This window comes from Pseudophryne corroboree, unplaced genomic scaffold, assembly GCF_028390025.1.
Source record: "Pseudophryne corroboree isolate aPseCor3 unplaced genomic scaffold, aPseCor3.hap2 scaffold_1426, whole genome shotgun sequence".
NCBI classification, from domain to species: Eukaryota; Metazoa; Chordata; class Amphibia; order Anura; family Myobatrachidae; genus Pseudophryne; species Pseudophryne corroboree.
The window spans coordinates 66,543-86,334 of NW_026968053.1; the positions used below are offsets into that span (position 1 = coordinate 66,543).

General features: G+C 45.9%; 2 protein-coding genes across 2 annotated transcripts in view; one reads left to right on the forward strand and one right to left on the reverse strand.

The window, feature by feature from the left end:
- The window catches only part of LOC134996706 (zinc finger protein 260-like), a 42,892-nt gene extending 33,479 nt beyond the window's left edge, over positions 1-9,413 (reverse strand). The window contains exons 1-2 of the mRNA XM_063951214.1: positions 9,338-9,413; positions 2,534-2,725 (exon numbers count right to left, since the gene is read on the reverse strand). The gene's annotated coding sequence lies outside the window, so the exon portion shown is untranslated. The remainder of the gene's footprint in view (positions 1-2,533; positions 2,726-9,337) is intronic.
- A 255-nt stretch (positions 9,414-9,668) lies between these two features.
- LOC134996705 (oocyte zinc finger protein XlCOF7.1-like) overlaps positions 9,669-19,792 on the forward strand; it is a 33,889-nt gene continuing 23,765 nt past the window's right edge. The window contains exon 1 of the mRNA XM_063951213.1: positions 9,669-9,723. The gene's annotated coding sequence lies outside the window, so the exon portion shown is untranslated. The remainder of the gene's footprint in view (positions 9,724-19,792) is intronic.

The window sequence follows — 19,792 nt, forward strand, 5'->3', positions numbered from 1 at the left end:
TGACTGAAGACCAAAAAGTGTCTGCGGGCCACGGACGGCAGAGAAACATCAAGGAGACAGCCTGCCACTGACACAGCCAGCAGCGGAGAAGGAGAACTAAGGTCTGGGGCCTTCCTATACACTACTTTTGCCGCTGGGGAGAACATCTACTAAGAAAGACGGAGGTAACGGAGGACTGACAGCCTGAGGGGGGAACAGCAGAGACGCGGCTCACCGGCGACAGGCAGCAGAAAATCCTGTCCACGGCGGTAAGTGTCAGTGCACACAGCCCACTCTCTCACACCTCAGTGCTGCACACAGAAGGTGTATGACAGGCGGGACGCCGCACTGATCATACTCCATAGACACCATCCAGCATCCAGACTCAGAGGGAACATAGGCTCTCATCACCCCTATGGTAAAGGTGACCCGCAGGGTACACCTGACATTCACCTGAACTGGGGTCCATCTTGTATACCACTAGGAAGGTATACAAAATAAAGGGTAGTCTGCAGGACACACCTGAAAGAGGTGGACAAATAACTGAAAGGAACCATTATCTAATCCTCATAGGTTGTTGCCAATAAGGACAACCTTGATACTGTATGAACACTTTTTAAAAATAAAAACAAAAATAAAACTAGATGCACACGGCAATCCAACGGTTAGAGTGACCATCATTAACACACACATCCACGTGGTACACAAACTTCACCCAGACCATCACACACCCATTACATACCCTCACCAACCAATTAGTGCGCTGACCTTTACAACCATTATTCCACGCAAGGAGGTAGGACGCCTTCAGGTACAGCAGCACAATTGGTACCCCACTCTGTGAGCGCAGCTTCCACCCCCCTTTTTCCAACCCTCGTTGCAGTGAGCCTGTTGCCAGCAGGACTCACTGAAAATAAAAAAAACTAACAAAACTTTTACTCTAAGCAGCTCTTTAGGAGAGCCACCTAGATTGCACCCTTCTCGGCCGGGCACAAAAACCTAACTTAGGCTTGGAGGAGGGTCATAGGGGGAGGAGCCAGTGCACACCACCTGATCCTAAAGCTTTTACTTTTGTGCCCTGTCTCCTGCGGAGCCGCTATTCCCCATGGTCCTGACGGAGTCCCCAGCATCCACTTAGGACGTCAGAGAAATACCCATTCCCAGCAGTTACCTCTCCAGCCATCACCTATACACGTCCCCGGTGTTACTGTATAATGCCCCATTCCCAGTAGTCACCTCTCCCGTCATAATCCAGACACGTCCCCCGGTGTTACTGTATAATGTCCCATTCCCAGCAGTCACCTCTCCAGTCATCACCCAGGCACGTCCCCCGGTGTTACTGTATAATGTCCCATTCCCAGCAGTCACCTCTCCAGTCATCACCCAGACACGTCCCCTGGTGTTACTGTATAATGTCCCATTCCCAGCAGTCACCTCTCCAGTCATCACCCAGACACATCCCCTGGTGTTACTGTACAATGTCCCATTCCCGGCAGTCACCTCTCCAGTCAACACCCAGAAACATCCCCTGGTGTTACTGTATAATGTCCCATTCCCAGCAGTCACCTCTCCAGTCATCACCCATACACGTCCCCGGTGTTACTGTATAATGCCCCATTCCCAGTAGTCACCTCTCCAGTCATCATCCAGACACGTCCCCCGGTGTTACTGTATAATGCCCCATTCCCAGCAGTCACCTCTCCAGTCATCACCCAGGCACGTCCCCCGGTGTTACTGTATAATGTCCCATTCCCAGCAGTCACCTCTCCAGTCATCACCCAGACACGTCCCCTGGTGTTACTGTATAATGTCCCATTCCCAGCAGTCACCTCTCCAGTCATCACCCAGACACATCCCCTGGTGTTACTGTACAATGTCCCATTCCCGGCAGTCACCTCTCCAGTCAACACCCAGAAACATCCCCTGGTGTTACTGTATAATGTCCCATTCCCAGCAGTCACCTCTCCAGTCATCACCCATACACGTCCCCGGTGTTACTGTATAATGCCCCATTCCCAGTAGTCACCTCTCCAGTCATCATCCAGACACGTCCCCCGGTGTTACTGTATAATGCCCCATTCCCAGTAGTCACCTCTCCAGTCATCATCCAGACACGTCCCCCGGTGTTACTGTATAATGCCCCATTCCCAGCAGTCACCTCTCTAGTCATCACCCAGACACATCCCCCGGTGTTACTGTATAATGCCCCATTCCCAGCAGTCACCTCTCCAGTCATCACCCAGACACATCCACTGGTGTTACTGTATAATGCCCCATTCCCAGCAGTCACCTCTCCAGTCATCACCCAGACACATCCCCCGGTGTTACTGTATAATGCCCCATTCCCAGCAGTCACCTCTCCAGTCATCACCCAGACACATCCCCTGGTGTTACTGTATAATGCTCCATTCCCAGCAGTCACCTCTCCAGTCATCACCCAGACACATCCCCTGGTGTTACTGTATAATGCTCCATTCCCAGCAGTCACCTCTCCAGTCATCAACCAGACACATTCCCTGGTGTTACTGTATAATGTCCCATTCCCGGCAGTCACCTCTCTAGTCAGCAACTGAATGATCTTGTTGGTGAGTTCCAGGATCTTCTGGTCATTGTGTCTCTCGTGTGTCAGTGAATGAGGTGGAGGCACCGTGATGGGGCTCTGGGTTTTACTCAGTCCTCCTGATACACAGGGATGGCTGCTGGGTGTCTCACACTCATTAGACGTCTTCTTCACTATATTGTAATCCTGTGTAATGGTGGAGACATCAAATTGCAATATAAACACTCCCAGACGTGACGTCACTGTGACGCTCCCAGATCCCCTCACCTCCCCAGTCATGTCCCTGTATTATTACTATAGATTTAAGTGATGTCACTGTGACATTCCCAGGAGTGAGATATACATTTGCTTCACACTGTTCCAATTATCATCTGTTACACATGCCAGGGATATTATGGTCTCTGCCTTAATATATCCTAGAATTTTAGCAATATTTTCAATCCCCACAATTACATATAATAAAATTAATAATAGTAACGACACTAAATGCTGCACCCCAGTATAAATAAGAATTTACTTACCGATAATTCTATTTCTCGTAGTCCGTAGTGGATGCTGGGGACTCCGTCAGGACCGTGGGGAATAGCGGGCTCCGCAGGAGACAGGGCACATCTAAAAAGCTTTTTAGGTCACATGGTGTGTACTGGCTCCTCCCCCTATGACCCTCCTCCAAGCCTCAGTTAGGTACTGTGCCCGGACGAGCGTACACAATAAGGAAGGATCTTGAATCCCGGGTAAGACTCATACCAGCCACACCAATCACACCGTACAACTTGTGATCTGAACCCAGTTAACAGTATGATAACAAAACGAAGTAGCCTCTGAAAGATGGCTCACAACAATAGTAATAACCCGATTTTTGTAACAATAACTATGTACAAGCATTGCAGACAATCCGCACTTGGGATGGGCGCCCAGCATCCACTACGGACTACGAGAAATAGAATTATCGGTAAGTAAATTCTTATTTTCTCTAACGTCCTAGTGGATGCTGGGGACTCCGTCAGGACCATGGGGATTATACCAAAGCTCCCAAACGGGCGGGAGAGTGCGGATGACTCTGCAGCACCGAATGAGAGAACTCCAGGTCCTCCTTAGCCAGAGTATCAAATTTGTAAAATTTTACAAACGTGTTCTCCCCTGACCACGTAGTTGCTCGGCAAAGTTGTAATGCCGAGACCCCTCGGGCAGCCGCCCAAGATGCGCCCACTTTCCTAGTGGAGTGGGCCTTTACAGATTTAGGCTGTGGCAGGCCTGCCACAGAATGTGCAAGTTGGATTGTGCTACAGATCCAACGTGCAATCGTCTGTTTAGACGCAGGAGCACCCATCTTGTTGGATGCATACAATATAAACAGCAAGTCAGACTTTCTGACTCCAGCCGTCCTAAACTATATATATATATATATATATATATATAAATATATTTTTAGGGTCCTGACAACGTCTAGTAACTTGGAGTCCTCCAAGTCCCTAGTAGCCGCAGGCACCATAATAGGTTGTTTCAGGTAAAAACCTGACACCCCCTTAGGAAGAAAACTGGAGACGAGTCCCAGTTCTGCCCTGTCCGAATGGAAAATTAAATATGGGCTTTTGTAAGACAAAGCCGCCCATTCTGACAATCGCCTGGCCGAGGCCAGGACCAACAGCATGGTCACTGTCCATGTGAGATATTGGTCAACAGCATGTTCACTTTCCATGTGAGATATTTCAAATCCACAGATTTGAGCGGTTCAAACCAATATGATTTTAAGGAATCCCAACACTATGTTGAGATCCCACGGTGCCACTAGAGGCACAAAAAGGGGTGTATATGCAATACTCCCTTGACAATCTGGACTTCAGGAACTGAAGTCAATTCTTTCCGGAAGAAATTATACAGGGCCGAAACTTAAAACCTTAAAGAACCCCAATTTTAGGCTCAAAACACTCCTGTTTTCAGGAAGTGTAGAAATCGACCTAGTTGAATTTTCTTCGTGGGGCCTTCCTGGCCTCACCCACGCAACATATTTTCACCACATGTGGTGATGACGTTGTGCGGTCACCTCCTTCCTGGCTTTGACCAGGGTAGGTATGACCTCTTATGGAATGCCTTTTTCCTTCAGGATCCGGCAATCAACCGCCATGCCGTCAAACGCAGCCGCGGTAAGTCTTGGAATAGACATGGTACCTGCTGAAGCAAGTCCCTTCTTAGCTCCCCAGGCCCTTAGTCCTCTGTGAGCATCTCTTGAAGTTCCGGGTACCAAGTCCCTCTTGGCCAATCCGGAGTCACGAGTATAGTTCATACTCCTCTATGTCTTATAATTCTCAATACCTTGGTTATGAGAAGCAGAGGAGGGAACACATACACCGACTGTTACACCCACGGTGTTACCAGGACATCCACAGCTATCGCCTGAAGGTCTCATGACCTGGCGCAATACCTGTCCCGTTTTTTGTTCGGGCGGGACGCCATCATTTCCACCTTTGGTCTTTGCCAATGGTTCACAATCATGCGGAAAAACTTCCCTATGAAGTTCCCACTCTCCCGGGTGGAGGTCATGCCTGCTGAGGAAGTCTGCTTCCCAGTCGTCCACTCCCGGAGAGAACACTGCTGACAGTGCTATCACATGATTTTCCGCCTAGCGAAAAATCCTTGCAGTTTTTTCACTGCCCTCCAGCTTCTTGTGCCGCCCTTTCTGTTTACGTGGGCGACTGCCGTGATGTTATCCCACTGGATCAATACCGGCTGACCTTGAAGCAGAGGTCTTGCTAAGTTTAGAGCATTATAATTTTGCTCTTAGCTCCATCTATGTGGAGAGAATTCTCCAGACTTGATCACACTTTCCTGGAAATTTTTTCCCTGTGTGACTGCTCCCCAGCCTCTCAGGCTGGCCTCCGTGGTCACCAGCATCCAATCCTGAATGCTGAATCTGTGGCCCTCTAGAAGATGAGCACTCTGTAATCACCACAGGAGAGACACCCTTGTCCTTAGATATAGGGTTATCCGCTGATGCATCTGAAGATGCGATCCGGACCATTCGTCCAGCAGATCCCACTGAAGAGTTCTTGCGTGAAATCTGCCGAATGGAATTGCTTCGTAATAAGCCGCCATTTTTACCAGGACTCTTGTGCAATGATGCACTGACACTTTTCCTGGTTTTAGGAGGATCCCGATTAGCTCGGATAACTCCCTGGCTTTCTCCTCTGGGAGAAACACCTTTTTCTGGACTGTGTCCAGAATCATCCCTAGGAACAGTAGACGTGTCCTCGGAAAAGCTGCGATTTTGGAATATTTAGAATCCACTCGTGCTGTCGTAGAACTATTAAAGATAGTGCTACTCCGACCTCCAACTGTTCTCTGGACCTTGCCCTTATCAGGAAAGCGTCCCAGTTTCTTTTAAGAAGAATCATCATTTCGGCCATTACCTTGGTAAAGACCCGGGGCGCCGTGGACAATCCAAACGGCAGCGTCTGAACTGATAGTGACAGTTCTGTACCACGAACCTGAGGTACCCTTGGTGAGAAGGGCAATTTTGGACATGTAGGTAAGTGTCCCTGATATCCAGTGACACCATATCGTCCCCTTCTTCCTGGTTCGCTATCACTGCTCTGAGTGACTCCATCTTGATTTGAACGCTTGTATGTAAGTGTTCAAATATTTCAGATCTCACCGAGCCGTTTGGCTTCAGTACCACAATATAGTGTGGAATAATACCCCCTCCCTTGTTGTAGGAGGGGTACTTTGATTATCACCTGCTGGGAATACAGCCTGTGAATTGTTTCCAATACTGCCTCCCTGTCGGAGGTAGACGTTGGTAAAACAGACTTCCGGAACTTGTGAGGAGGAGACGTCTCGAATTTCCAATGTACACCTGGGATACTACATGTAGGATCCAGGAGTCCCCTTGCAAGTGAGCCCACTGCGTGCTGAAACTCTTGAGATGACCCCCTACCGCACCTGAGTCCGCTTGTACTGCCCCAGCGTCATGCTGCGGACTTGGCAGAAGCTGTGAAGGGCTTCTGTTCCTGGGAATGGGCTGCTTGCTGCAGTCTTCTTCCCTTTCCTCTACCCCTGGGCAGATATGACTGGCCTTTGCCCGCCTGCCCGTATGGGGACGAAAGGACTGAGACTGAAAAGACTGTGTCCTTTTCTGCTGAGATGTGACTCGGGGTAACAAAAGGTGGATTTTTCAGCTGTTGCCATGGCCACCAGGTCCGATGGACCGCCCCTTTATACGGCAATACTTCCATGTGCCGTCTGGAATCTGCCTCACCTGACCACTGTCGTGTCTTCGTCTGGCAGATATGGACATCACATTTACTCTTGATGCCAGAATGCAAATATCCCTCTGCGCATCACGCATATATAGAAATGCATCCTTAAAATGCTCTATAGACAATAAAATCTTGTCCCTGTCAAGGGTATCAAAATTTTCAGTCAGGAAATCCGACCAAGCCCCCTCAGCGCTGCACATCCAGTCTGAGGCGATTGCTGGTCGTAGTATAACACCAGTATGTGTGTATATACTTCTTAGGCTATTTTTCAGCTTCCTATCAGCTGGCTCCTTGAGGGCGGCCGTATCTGGAGACGGTAACGCCACTTGTTTTTATAAGCGTGTGAGCGCCTTATCCACCCTAAGGTGTGTTTCCCAACTCGCCCTTACTTCTGGCGGGAAAGGGTATACCGCCCATAACTTTCTATCGGAGGAACCCCACGTATCATCACACACTTCATTTAATTTATCTGATTCAGGCAAAACTACAAGTAGTTTATTCACACCCTACAAAATACCCTTATTTGTGGTACTTGTAGTATCAGAAATATGTAACACCTCCTTCATGCCCTTAACATGTAACGTGTGGCCCTAAAGGAAAATACGTTTGTTTCTTCACCGTCGACACTGGAGTCAGTGTCCGTGAGGTAAATGGGCGTTTTTACAAGCCCCTGACGGTGTCTGAGACGCCTGGACAGGTACTAATTTGTTTGCCGGTCGTCTCATGTCGTCAACCGGCTTGCAGCGTGTTGACATGATCACGTACTTCCACAAGTAAGCCATCCATTCCGGTGTCGACTCCCTAGAGAGTGACATCACCATTACAGGCAATTTGCTCCGCCTCCTCACCAACATTTTCCTCATACATGTCGACACACACGTACCGACATACAGCACACACACAGGGAATGCTCTGATAGAGGACAGGACCCACTAGCCCTTTGGGGAGACAGAGGGAGAGTTTGCCAGCACACACCAAAATGCTATAATTATACAGGGACAACCTTTATATAAGTGTTCCTCCCTTATAGCATTTAATATATATTTATATCGCCAAATCAGTGCCCCCCCTCTCTGTTTTAACCCTGTTTCTGTAGTGCAGTGCAGGGGAGAGCATGGGAGCCTTCCCCTCAGCCTTTCTGTGAGGGAAAATGGCGCTGTGTGCTGAGGAGAATAAGCTCCGCCCCTTTCTCGGCGGGCTTTTCCTCCCGTTTTTTTAAGAACTGGCCTGGGTTAAAATACATACATATAGCCTTAATGGCTATATGTGATGTATTTATTTTGCCAAATAGGTATTTATATTGCTGCCCAGGGCGCCCCCAGCAGCGCCCTGCACCCTCCGTGACCATGTCAGTGAGCCGTGTGACAACAATGGCGCACAGCTGCAGTGCTGTGCGCTACCTCTCTGAAGACTGTGAAGTCTTCTGCCGCCTGTTTCCGGACCTCCGTCTCTGCCGTCTTCAGCGTCTGTAAGGGGGATCGCGGCGCGGCTCCGGGACGAACCCCAGGCTGACCTGTGTTCCGACTCCCTCTGGAGCTCAGTGTCCAGTAGCCTAAGATCCCAATCCATCCTGCACGCAGGTGAGTTGGAGATCTCTCCCCTAAGTCCCTCGTTGCAGTGATCCTGTTGCCAGCAGGAATCACTGAGTGAAAACCTAAAAAAAAAAAAACTTTTCCAAACAGCTCTTTAAGAGAGCCATCCAGATTGCACCCTTCTCGGACGGGCACAAAAACCTAACTGAGGCTTGGAGGAGGGTCATAGGGGGAGGAGCCAGTACACACCATGTGACCTAAAAAGCTTTTTAGATGTGCCCTGTCTCCTGCGGAGCCCGCTATTCCCCATGGTCCTGACGGAGTCCCCAGCATCCACTAGGACGTTAGAGAAAAAATAATAACATATGTCTTTATAAACAGGACACCACAGGCTACTCCCCCTGTATTATAATAAAAGGACACCACAGGCTGCTCACCCTGTATAATAATAAAAGGACACCAGAAGCTGCTCCCCCTGTATAATAATTACAGGACACCACAGGCTGCTCCCCCTGTATAATAATTACAGGACACCACAGGCTGCTCCCCCTGTATAATAATTACAGGACACCACAGGCTGCTCCCCCTGTATTATAATAACAGGACACCAGAGACTGTTCCCCTTGTATAATAATAATAATAATAATAATAATAATAAAAACAACAACAGGACACTACAGGCTGCTCCACCTGTTTAATAATAATAATAACAATAATAATATTATTATTATTATTATATTAGAAGAAAAAGAAGAAGAAACCACAGGCTGCTCCCCTTGTATTATAATAATAATAATAATAATAATAATAACAGGACACCACAGGCTGCTCCTCCTGTATAAAAACAGGACACCACAGACTGCTCCTCCTGTATTATAATAATAACAGGACACCACAGGATGCTCCCCCTGTATAATAATAATAATAACAGGGCACCACACACTGCTCCACCTGTATAATAATATCAGGACACCACAGGCTGCTCCCCCTGTATAGTAAGACGCCATTACCTGATCTCCACGGACACTGGGAGGCTGCAGCAGTCGATGAAAACTCACTTCCTCTATGTGGAACGCACAGTACGGAAGTATGGTGGACCGCACAGGCAGGAAGTAGGGTATGATTGGCAACGGCTGCTACCTGGTTACTGGCCCCTCCCCTCCTCCACCCGCCCACAGCCCAGCACTCTGTAATTACTATTACCATACATGTCCTCAGTGCAAGAGGCCGGCGGCCATTTTCTTGTAGACCAGTCCGGCAGCAGCAATAGGTTCCCTGGCCGTGTAGTGACGTCAGGAGCGGCGGCCATTTTCCCCTGGTCTGAGCTCCGCCTTCCTTCTATCATTCCCACAAGGCAGCAGGAGCAGAGAGCAGCCATTGCTGTGTCTGGCAGCAGGTAATGATATTATTATTATTATTCTATAGGCTGAGCAGCTCTGGTGTCAGGTTCTGTACTACAGGGGGAGCAGCCTCTGGTGCCTTGTTATAGTGCAGCTGGAGCAGCCTCTGGTGCTGCATTATCCCTGTACAGGTGGCTGACACTCTAGTGTCCTATTACTGTAATACAGGGGGCGCAGACCCCGCAGGTATCGTAATACAGGAGGAGCAGGCTATAGTGTCCTGTTATTATTATTATACAGGGGGAGCAGCTTGTGGTGTCCACTTATTATTATTATACAGGGCAGCAGCCTGTGGTGTCCTGTCTTATTATTATACAGGGGAAGCAGGCTGTGGCGTACTGTTGTTTTTTATTTGTTGTTATTATAATACAGGGGGAGCAGCCTGTTGTGTCCCATTATTATTATTATTTTGCAGGGGGAGCAGCCTGTGGTGTCATTTTATTATTACTATAAAGGGAGAGCATACAGGTAATGTTATGTGCATGTACGCTTCTATAAGGAGTTGTGTGATGCTCCTAAGAATAAAAAAACTCAAGAAAGGGGAATAATAGAAGTTATTCTTTTCATATTCATATTCAAGTTCATATAGTGGTTTTTTATATATATATATATATATATATATATATATATATATGATATATGAGCATTTTTTTAAAGATAGTGTTACTTACTATCTCTTTTTTTTAAATAAAAATACATTTTGAATTGCCTTTTGACTCCTTTGGTTGTAAAATCTTTTCAGGGATTTCAATGTTTATAGTGTTAAGAGCGCTTCTATTATTCCCCTTTCTATTATTATACAGGGACAGAAGCTTGTGGTGTCCTGATATTAATATTATTATTATTATTATTATTATTATTATTTTAATACATTGGTGATGTCATCTATAGTAGTAATACAGGGACATGACTAGGGGAAGTGAGGGATATCTGGGAGCATCATAGTGACATCTCTTAGATCTATAATTATAATAATAACAATAATAATAATAATAATAATTCAGGGACATGACTGGGGAGGTGAGGGGATCTGGGAGCATCACAGTGACATCACTTATATCTATAGTAATACAGTGACATGACTGGGGAGGGGATCTGGGAGTGTCACAGTGACATCACTTATGTCTATAGTAATAATACATGGACATGACTGGGGAGGTGAGGGGGATAGGATCATAACAGTGACATCAGTTATATCTATAGTAATAATACAGGGACACGAGTGGGGAGGTAAGGAGGACTGGGAGAGCCACAGTGACATCACATATATATATATAGTAATAATACAGGGACATGACTGGGGAGGTGAGGGGATCTGGAAGCATCAGAGTGACATCACTTATATCTATAGTAATACAAGTACATGACTGGGGAGGTGAGGGGATCTGGGAGCGTCACAGTGAGAACACTTATATCTAGTAATAATACAGGGACATGACTGGGAAGGTGAGGGGTTCTGGGAGCGTCACAGTGAGATCACTTATATCCGTAGTAATATTACAGGGACATGAGTGGGGAGGTGAGGGGGATCTGGGAGTGTCAAAGTGAGATCACTTATATCTATAGTAATAATACAGGGACATGACTGGGGAGGTGAGGGGATCTGGGAGCATCACAGTGACACCACTTGTATCTATACTAATAATACAGGGACATGACTGGGGAGGTGAGGGGATCTGGGAGTGTCACAGTGACACCAGTTGTATCTATACTAATAATACAGGGACATGACTGGGTAGTTGAGGAGATCAGGGAGCGTCACAGTTACATAACTTATCTGTAGTAATAATACAGGGATAGTGTTCACTCTAGAAATAATGTTAGGCAGGGCCCTGAACTGCGGTGGCATATGTGTGCGCGCACGGCAACACCACGCATGCATCTGAAAAGGGTTCGTGGCCATGTAAAATAGGGTTCGTGGCCATAAAACATCATTTAAGTGGGCGGTGCGGACCTCAGATGTTACTGCAGGGGGCGTGGGCGGCCGGCAGCTTCACTGTTGGAGACGTGCCGCTGGGCTTTCTCTCTCTCCTAGCATGAATGGATGTCATCCGCACGCGCAACACATCTTTACACGCTAAGAGGGGAGGAAGTGTACGGCAGTTTTAGCAGGGTGCCGCAGAAAGGGCAGGGTTCAATTTTGCCCTTAAAAAATAGGGAAGGTGCGGCACCCTTCTAAAACAGCCTAGCTTGAACACTGAGGGACATGGCTGGGGAGGTGAGGGGATCTCGGAGTGTTACAGTGACATTACATATCTATAGAAATGATACAGGGACATGACTGGGGAGGTGAGGGGATCTGGGAATGTCACAGTAACATCATTTATATCTCTAGTAATAATACATGGATTTGACTGGGGAGTTTAGGGGATCTGGGAGCATCATAGTGACATCACTTATATCTATAATCATAATAATAATTCAGGGACATGACTGGGGGGGTGAGGGGGTCTGGAAGCAGTATAGTGACATCACTTATAGCTATAGTAATAATACAGGGACATAGCTGGGGAGGTGAGGGGGATCTGGTATTGATACAATGACATTACATATCTATAGTAAAAATATAGGGACATAACTGGTGAGGGGAGGGATCTGGGAACATCACAGTGACATCACATATCTATTAATAATACAGGGACACAACTGGGGAGGTGAGGGCATCTGGTAGCATCACTTACATCTATAGTAATAATACAGGAACATGACTGGGGAAGTGAGGGGATCTGGGAACATCACAGTGACATCACTTATATCTAGTAATAATACAGGGACACGACTGGGGAGGTGAGGGCATCTGGTAGCATCACTTACATCTATAGTAATAATACAGGAACATGACTGGGGAGGTGAGGGGATCTGGGAACATCACAGTGACATCACTTATATCTAGTAATAATACAGGGACACGACTGGGGAGGTGAGGGCATCTGGTAGCATCACTTACATCTATAGTAATAATACAGGAACATGACTGGGGAGGTGAGGGGATCTGGGAGCATCATAGTGACATCACTTATATCTATTGATAGAGTCAAATATTTACCTTTTAACATAAGCTATATACTAATACTGTATAGCCGTAATGGCCGCTAAACCATGTGCACGTGCTACGCACTTTGTACGCTTTTTGCGTACAAAGACTGCACACATGGTACGCAAGTAACGTACACACGCTGCGCTGGGTGTACGGAATACACGCAGCGAGCGTACACACAGTCAATAACCTTTTAAACCTTAAACACAGAATATGCTTATACTGTAAACCTTAGTACTGAGATACTGTAATGATGTAACACTGGTTAACCTTGTTATTAAGCAAGCCGTTTGAGCGATTGAGATGCACAGAAACCCCTAGTAATAAATGGTAAAACACACAACACTTAGTGAGGTTCCAACACCTTCTTAGAAGATTTTAGTATGTAAAAAGGGGAAAAACAGTTACAGCTTATACACTACAAGCCTAACATTAATAACTAAACCGGATAACATAAAACAAATATAAACAATAGCGAACGATCGCAAACACAAGTACACAGAGTGAGACTGAATGGCATACACAAAAGGTAACAAAGTGGCTACAGAGAACATACCATACGTGGGAATACTCGCATGCGCAACCCGGATCCAAAGCTCCGATATCAAGCAGATGATCGTTGATGAGAGAGAGTACTGGCCGGTCAGGGAACAGTGGCCTTTATATACACACCCTATAGCACAATACAATGGTCCCTACAATCTCATTGTCCATTGGACACAGGAATGTGTCTCCGCATTATAACAAAAGGTCATAGGTGGATTCGAACAGGTGGGCTGTGACTATTTCCAACTGCTTAGGTGGGAGGTATCCTCAGGATTCCCGCCGCATGGATAATGAACTGCAAATACAGTAAATGTCTGTAAACTACTTTTATACATAACTATACGCAGGAGCAAACAATCTCTTCCTAACCAACACCGGAATGTTACTAATAAAATACTCTACAGTTGGACACCAAACACCACCGTTCAACCTTTGCCTGACCCTTCATATCATGCAAAGAGGAATCCCAATGTCCACGAACCATTTACACTAAACATACTTGCAGACGTTATTAAGGGAAATATTATCTACTAAACACACTATATGAGTTAACTATGCTATAAACGAGTCGCCCGCTACAAGCTTACAAACTCTACCGTAAATACGCATATCACGCGCGTAATCGCCGGAGCGAGTTTACGCAATTTGCGGACATGTGCACGCACGGCAGACTGAATGCCCGAGCAGCGGGCATGTGTATTGGGGTTAATACAAGGCATTGTGAATCACAATATTTTTCGACTTTGACAGTCCACCCTTTGGCAGTCACCAATAACTGCCACTTTCTAAACAATTCAAACAGAAAAATATATATGTCATCATGGAATACCTTATTATGATTGGGTAGAGGGAGGAGAGGAGAAGGTGGGAAAAATATGACCTAGTGAGATAGTGAAAGCATGTGTGTATGAAATCCATGTCTGAGGGATCATGTATCATCGTGCCGTACGTGTTCTAAATCAAGCTTCGAGGTATTGCGAAGTATACATTGAATCCTTCTCATCCCGTATTAAGGGTCTGTAAATGGGCTAACAAACTCTACCGAGCTCTTTTCGGCTTTAGTTCCAACAAATGGGGTGCACATTAGTTGATGATACATGAAAGGGGAGAATATGTGAGTGCTGATATATGTGCCTATATTACCTGTCGACTATGTGTGTCACTACCTGAAGATAGTAGAGATGAAGATAAGAAACGTGTTATAAATGCAGTCGTATGATTATGTATGTGGTCGCCGATTGGGGTCTTGTTGATGTCTTGTCTGATGTCTTGTCCGGATTGTCGTATCTTTACTGTAGCTTTGCGGTAATTGGCCAACAAAGCTTCTTCAAGTGTCCATAAAAAGAATTACAGTCTCTAAAAGCTCATTAGGTGTCTGTGACACAGTTCATCAGTGGTCTGTATAAAAGTGTTATAATGTTAGGTTCCTGGTGCTCAGAACAAGAGAGATGTTATGAAGTGAGTCCAGAGCACCAGGACGTAATGCTGGGAAAGGGGAATGGAAAGGGAACAGCCCCCGGCGCCCTATCTCCGTTGTCTCGCCCGTGCGGTCAGCACACTCTTGCGAGACTATGGTTGCTTGAGCCCATGGCAGCCGCATTTGAAGGGCGGATTACGTCTGCCCAACTTCGATGCCCCCTCAGGTCTTAAAGAGAGACAAAGAGTGTACCGAGACAGTGTGATAACAAGGGGCCCTTTAACTGAAACAACCAAGGCCAGGGGCTACTAACTAGCCTAAAACTAAATGTATGTGCGGCTTGCCGCCAAAGGAAAAGAATAACAAAGGAAATGCTGACCACACACCGACACAATACTTTTGTGTACCGGCGGTGACAGCATAAGCAGAACCCTCTGCAAAACACCAGTGACAGAAATAATAACGGAATACAGCGGCCTGGGCCGACGGACGCGGCACAGCCGCTACTCACGGAACCGGTACGAATACTGGCAAACGGACAGGAACCTCCAATGCTGCCGACACAAATTCTGAGAACTGGAGGACAGGGAGAATCCCAAACGACAGACCGGTGGACACCAAGAAGCCAGAAACTTGACCAGGCACAGCAAAGCCACTGGACTTCAGGACAGGAACACTTAACGGCAGGACACGGGATCAGACACAGGAATCGACACAGGGACTGACACAGGAATTCAGGGACTGGTAGGAACAAGCTCAGAACTCAAGCAGACTGGAAACTTAGAAATATCACCAGCATCTGCGAACTGCACTGAGCCAGCATATAACAGAGAGACCTAATTAATAATCTCATGCAGCTGCCCTGTTGCATGACTCCAAACTGACAAGATGCAATTAGCAGCCAGGTGAGGCTGAACACATGGGAACAAGCTGCAATTACACAGACTCACCAGCGGCAGCAACCAAGAGTATTCTAAAACAGAGCAACGGGAAATCCTGGCCTGTAAGACAACTTATAAACATAAAATACATAACTGACATGCAAAACAGGAATGAGCCACAGCCGTGGCTCATAACAAAAAGGTCATCAAATTCTTCTTCCAGGTGGATTACTTGGTACCTCTGAGAAAATCAAAGGAGAAACGGGTGAAAGAAACAGTCCTTGGAATCATATCTTATCACAACATTGTCTCAATCGTTGGGTCATAAATTTACTTCAGGCAACACTTTTCCAATGTAACACAATCCCTCTGAGTTTGGGGCAAGGAACCTATACGCCTTTCTCCCACATATGAAATATGCATCCTTGGGGAGAACATATGGGACAGAATATGACATAACCATATTACAAATTTTCCAGGTAAAAAAATCCTATCCCTAATTCTCTCATCTGTCTAGTACACGTATCCGGTTGTATGATATATGCACAGTATCCTGGTGATACTTCTCCAACTCGCATGGTCCTACTTCCTAGAGTGTACCTATACCGGATATATTTTCCACCGTCGGCCATTTGGCGTATAAGTTCTGAGTCTATGGGCATTCTGTCGGCTCTATGTAAAAATGTCATGGTTTGGTTGTTCCATGACACTTCCCAATTTCCCGGCTTTCGGGGATTGGAAATGTTAAAACATATTAGGGACCTATCTACATGGTATTGGTGGAGCTTCAAACTAGGGGGACTAGAAATATTAAATCTCTTGTCCACTGGTCTCCCACCCTTTAACTCAAGTACCTCATCTACCGTTAAAGGATATGGCACTAGTCCTGACTTTCTATGACCTTGAGGTAATTGTGAGCACACCCAACAGTCTGTCTGATTTAACACTTTACCCACCAATGAGTGATAGTCATTCAATGGATGCCGGTCCATGTTGATATTAAAACTGGACTGACATTGCTTGATGCAAACGTCCTCAACTATATTTTTACAATTCCTACAGATGCCGTTCTCTTCAGCTAACAATCCTTCACAATGTCTATTAATGTCATGGCTACTAGATCGTTTTCTGATACTCACCTTTGCTCGGTGATTGTGTTGCTCTTGGAATCTTACAAATCCATCCTGATCATCAGAACCCATTCCAGATCCTTTCTCGACCTTACTGGTACTCTCACCGAAACAGACTGCTCTGGCCAACAACAGGGTCAACAGGAAAACACAGACTGCAGTCTCTTGGGGGCGAGTCCATCTTACAGGAGGTGAAAGAGAAAGTTGTAATGGGGGTACAGAAAATAATTGAAGGGAAAGAAAAATGTTACGATAATTTGTCCTCTGGTCTTATTGTTCTTCTTGCTCAAATGTCATCTCAAAGGTGCTGTCTCTCACTCTTCCCAAAATGAACACTCCGGTGATACAATATTCTTTCCGAATCAGCGATCTTTCTGTAAGGCGCATAAATCTTGCATTACCATTTGTCTAACTGATGTGTGACATACTATCCGTAAAACATGAAAGAACAAACAGAGAGAGAGAGAATAGGAAAGGAAAACATTGTCAGATTCATCAACAGGCTGTCGCATCAACATGTCCACCGGTATCTCTGCACAGTCTCCCCACCAGTATCTCCACTCTCCACCCTTTGCGTCTGGCCAAACACAACGATGCTGGTAAGATATACTGGGGTTGGGTAGACCTCTGAAAAAGACCAAGTAGTCATGTGACGTTTGAGTTCTGTTGGTGAACGTTGGAGATGAGAAGAAAACATTTAAAGATAAATTACAAAGTTTACCCGGCTGTCCCTGTGTCTACAAGGAACTGACCTCCCAATTGCATTGACTGTAACCTCAGGCTTACTATCAAGGCTAATGATCAACTTTACTGGCTGCACATTACAGGTGCGGCCCAAAATTCTTCATATGTGATCCCTGATTATAATTTCGTGTGTCATAACTTGGCTCGTGTTCTTGTCTAGGGGGTCTGACTTTATGTGGGCTGTTACAGTTGCTTGCATAATGCCCTTCTCTTTTACAAAGATAACAAACCCTTGGCTTCCTCCATGTGCCAGTGTCCTGGGGTTTTGGTCAATTTGATGCCTCCTCTAGTGCTTGGATGCTCATCACCATCAACCGCTCTCCCTGTGCTTCCCTGGTTCTTCGGATATTATGGTCATGTTGTTGTCTAAGGGGTTGATATACCTGGTATGTGTCTTTAAACATACAATTTCGTGCATAATGACCTTTCCTCTTGCAACTATAACATCTTATCACATTCGACTTACCCACAGGGGTCTGGGGCTTAGACTGAGGTAGTTTACTTATTGTCACCAGCTTACCCCCTTGTGACTCCCTGTGCTTGCTGATATTCCGTTCGTGCCCAACAGCGGACTTTCTTAATGCAGCCACCGAGATACTTCTCCAGTTAGGTTGAGTGGTCTGTATCCTTGTTCTCAACACTTTTGTTAAACCTTTCATTAATACATAAACCGCTACTTCTCTATGATGTATATTTATCTCAATGTCTACGATCCCAGTGTATCTAGCCATTACCTGCAGTGCTCGATTGAAATAATTAGAAGCAATTTCACCTTCTTTTTGTCTTATGGAGAAGATTTCGTTCCACTTGACAACAGCTGGGAAATATACTCCTAATTGAATGTTGATCTGTTTAACATTTTCCTGATTGTATTCCTCAGTAAGAGGTACCTCTGCGTCTAACTTACAATCAGTAATGAATTTCGCAGGGTCAGTATTGGAGGGCAAACATGCCCTCAGCACTGTCCGCCAATCTTTATTGGTGGGTTCTGTGGAGTTTCATAGTTCTTTAATAAACCTCTGACATGCGGCTAGATCTCTCCTGGGATCAGGAAATTCAGACATAATTGTCCTTAATTCTGTCCGGAACCAGGGGCGGTGCATTGCACTGTTCTTGGCGGGAGTGATTGCCAGAGCGTCAGTCTGTCCATTTGGGATTGCAATCACCCTGACAGGATTAAGTTCAACAACATCATCTGGTGTTGGCTCTACAATATGAGGTGTATTTGTCTGTGCATGATATACAATACCGTACTTACCTGCGGACACGACCTCACCTGACCCTCCGTAAGGGGGTTTGACTACTGCCTTTACCGATTGGGCCGTGCCCACCTGGGTGTCTCGTATGATGGCTGCTGGAAAAGGTGCCGACATCGTGCTGGGCTCACTTTCTTGCTTGTAATCCTTGGGGAAGTTTAACATGAGTGCAGCTTGCACGGGTTAGAATTTGTACATTTATCAGTTTTCCTTCTATCATTATTACATTTATTACATTTACTCTTATCATTATTAATACAGTTACTAAGTGCACAATTATCATCATATCGCAGTATGCCATTCTCTGTAGCCATTGCTTCTCCAGTTGCCATATGTTTCCTGCTAAAGTGAGAACAAGCTGTGTAAGATAATCTTCCTTGTATCTCACCTTCCTGTTGTCATAAATGTAAACAATTATAATGTCTATTCCGTTGCTTCCCGGATTTTATGAGACCTATCCTTCTCCTTAAATTTTGCAAAACCTCAGGATTAAAATTGCCCACCCTGGGAAACTTATCCCCATCGTTCACAGTCATACGTTCCCACTCATTGCATAAAACCTCTGCGTGTGATCCATATTTTTCACACATTATGTAGCTCTCCGACCCAACTAGTCGTGGTACTAAGTCATCCTGAACCTTGGTTGATCGTCCCTCACTTGAGCAACTGGCCCCCATTATTTGCAGGTATTGCCTTCTCAGCGAATGCCCACAAAAAAACAAATTGCCCGACGTAAGGCGACGGTGAAAGTTCAACGAGTGCCTTCACTCACTCTCGCCCACGTTGACCAATACACACAGAAACTGCTTTAGCGCTGGCGTACTCAACTTAGGCCCCTATGTAACCTGTATTTACTGGGGCGTGTGTGAGTAGGTTAACCTCCCCAGTAAGTTTCGGTTGTTGGAGAATTCCTGAGTGATCAGCGAACCTCCCTTTAAAATAAAAAAAAACCTACACAAATCACGTTAGAATGTACAAATAGCGTTTATGATCCAACAAAACTGAATGGGTATCAAGGTAACAAACTAATGCACACAATTACATGCGGTACAGT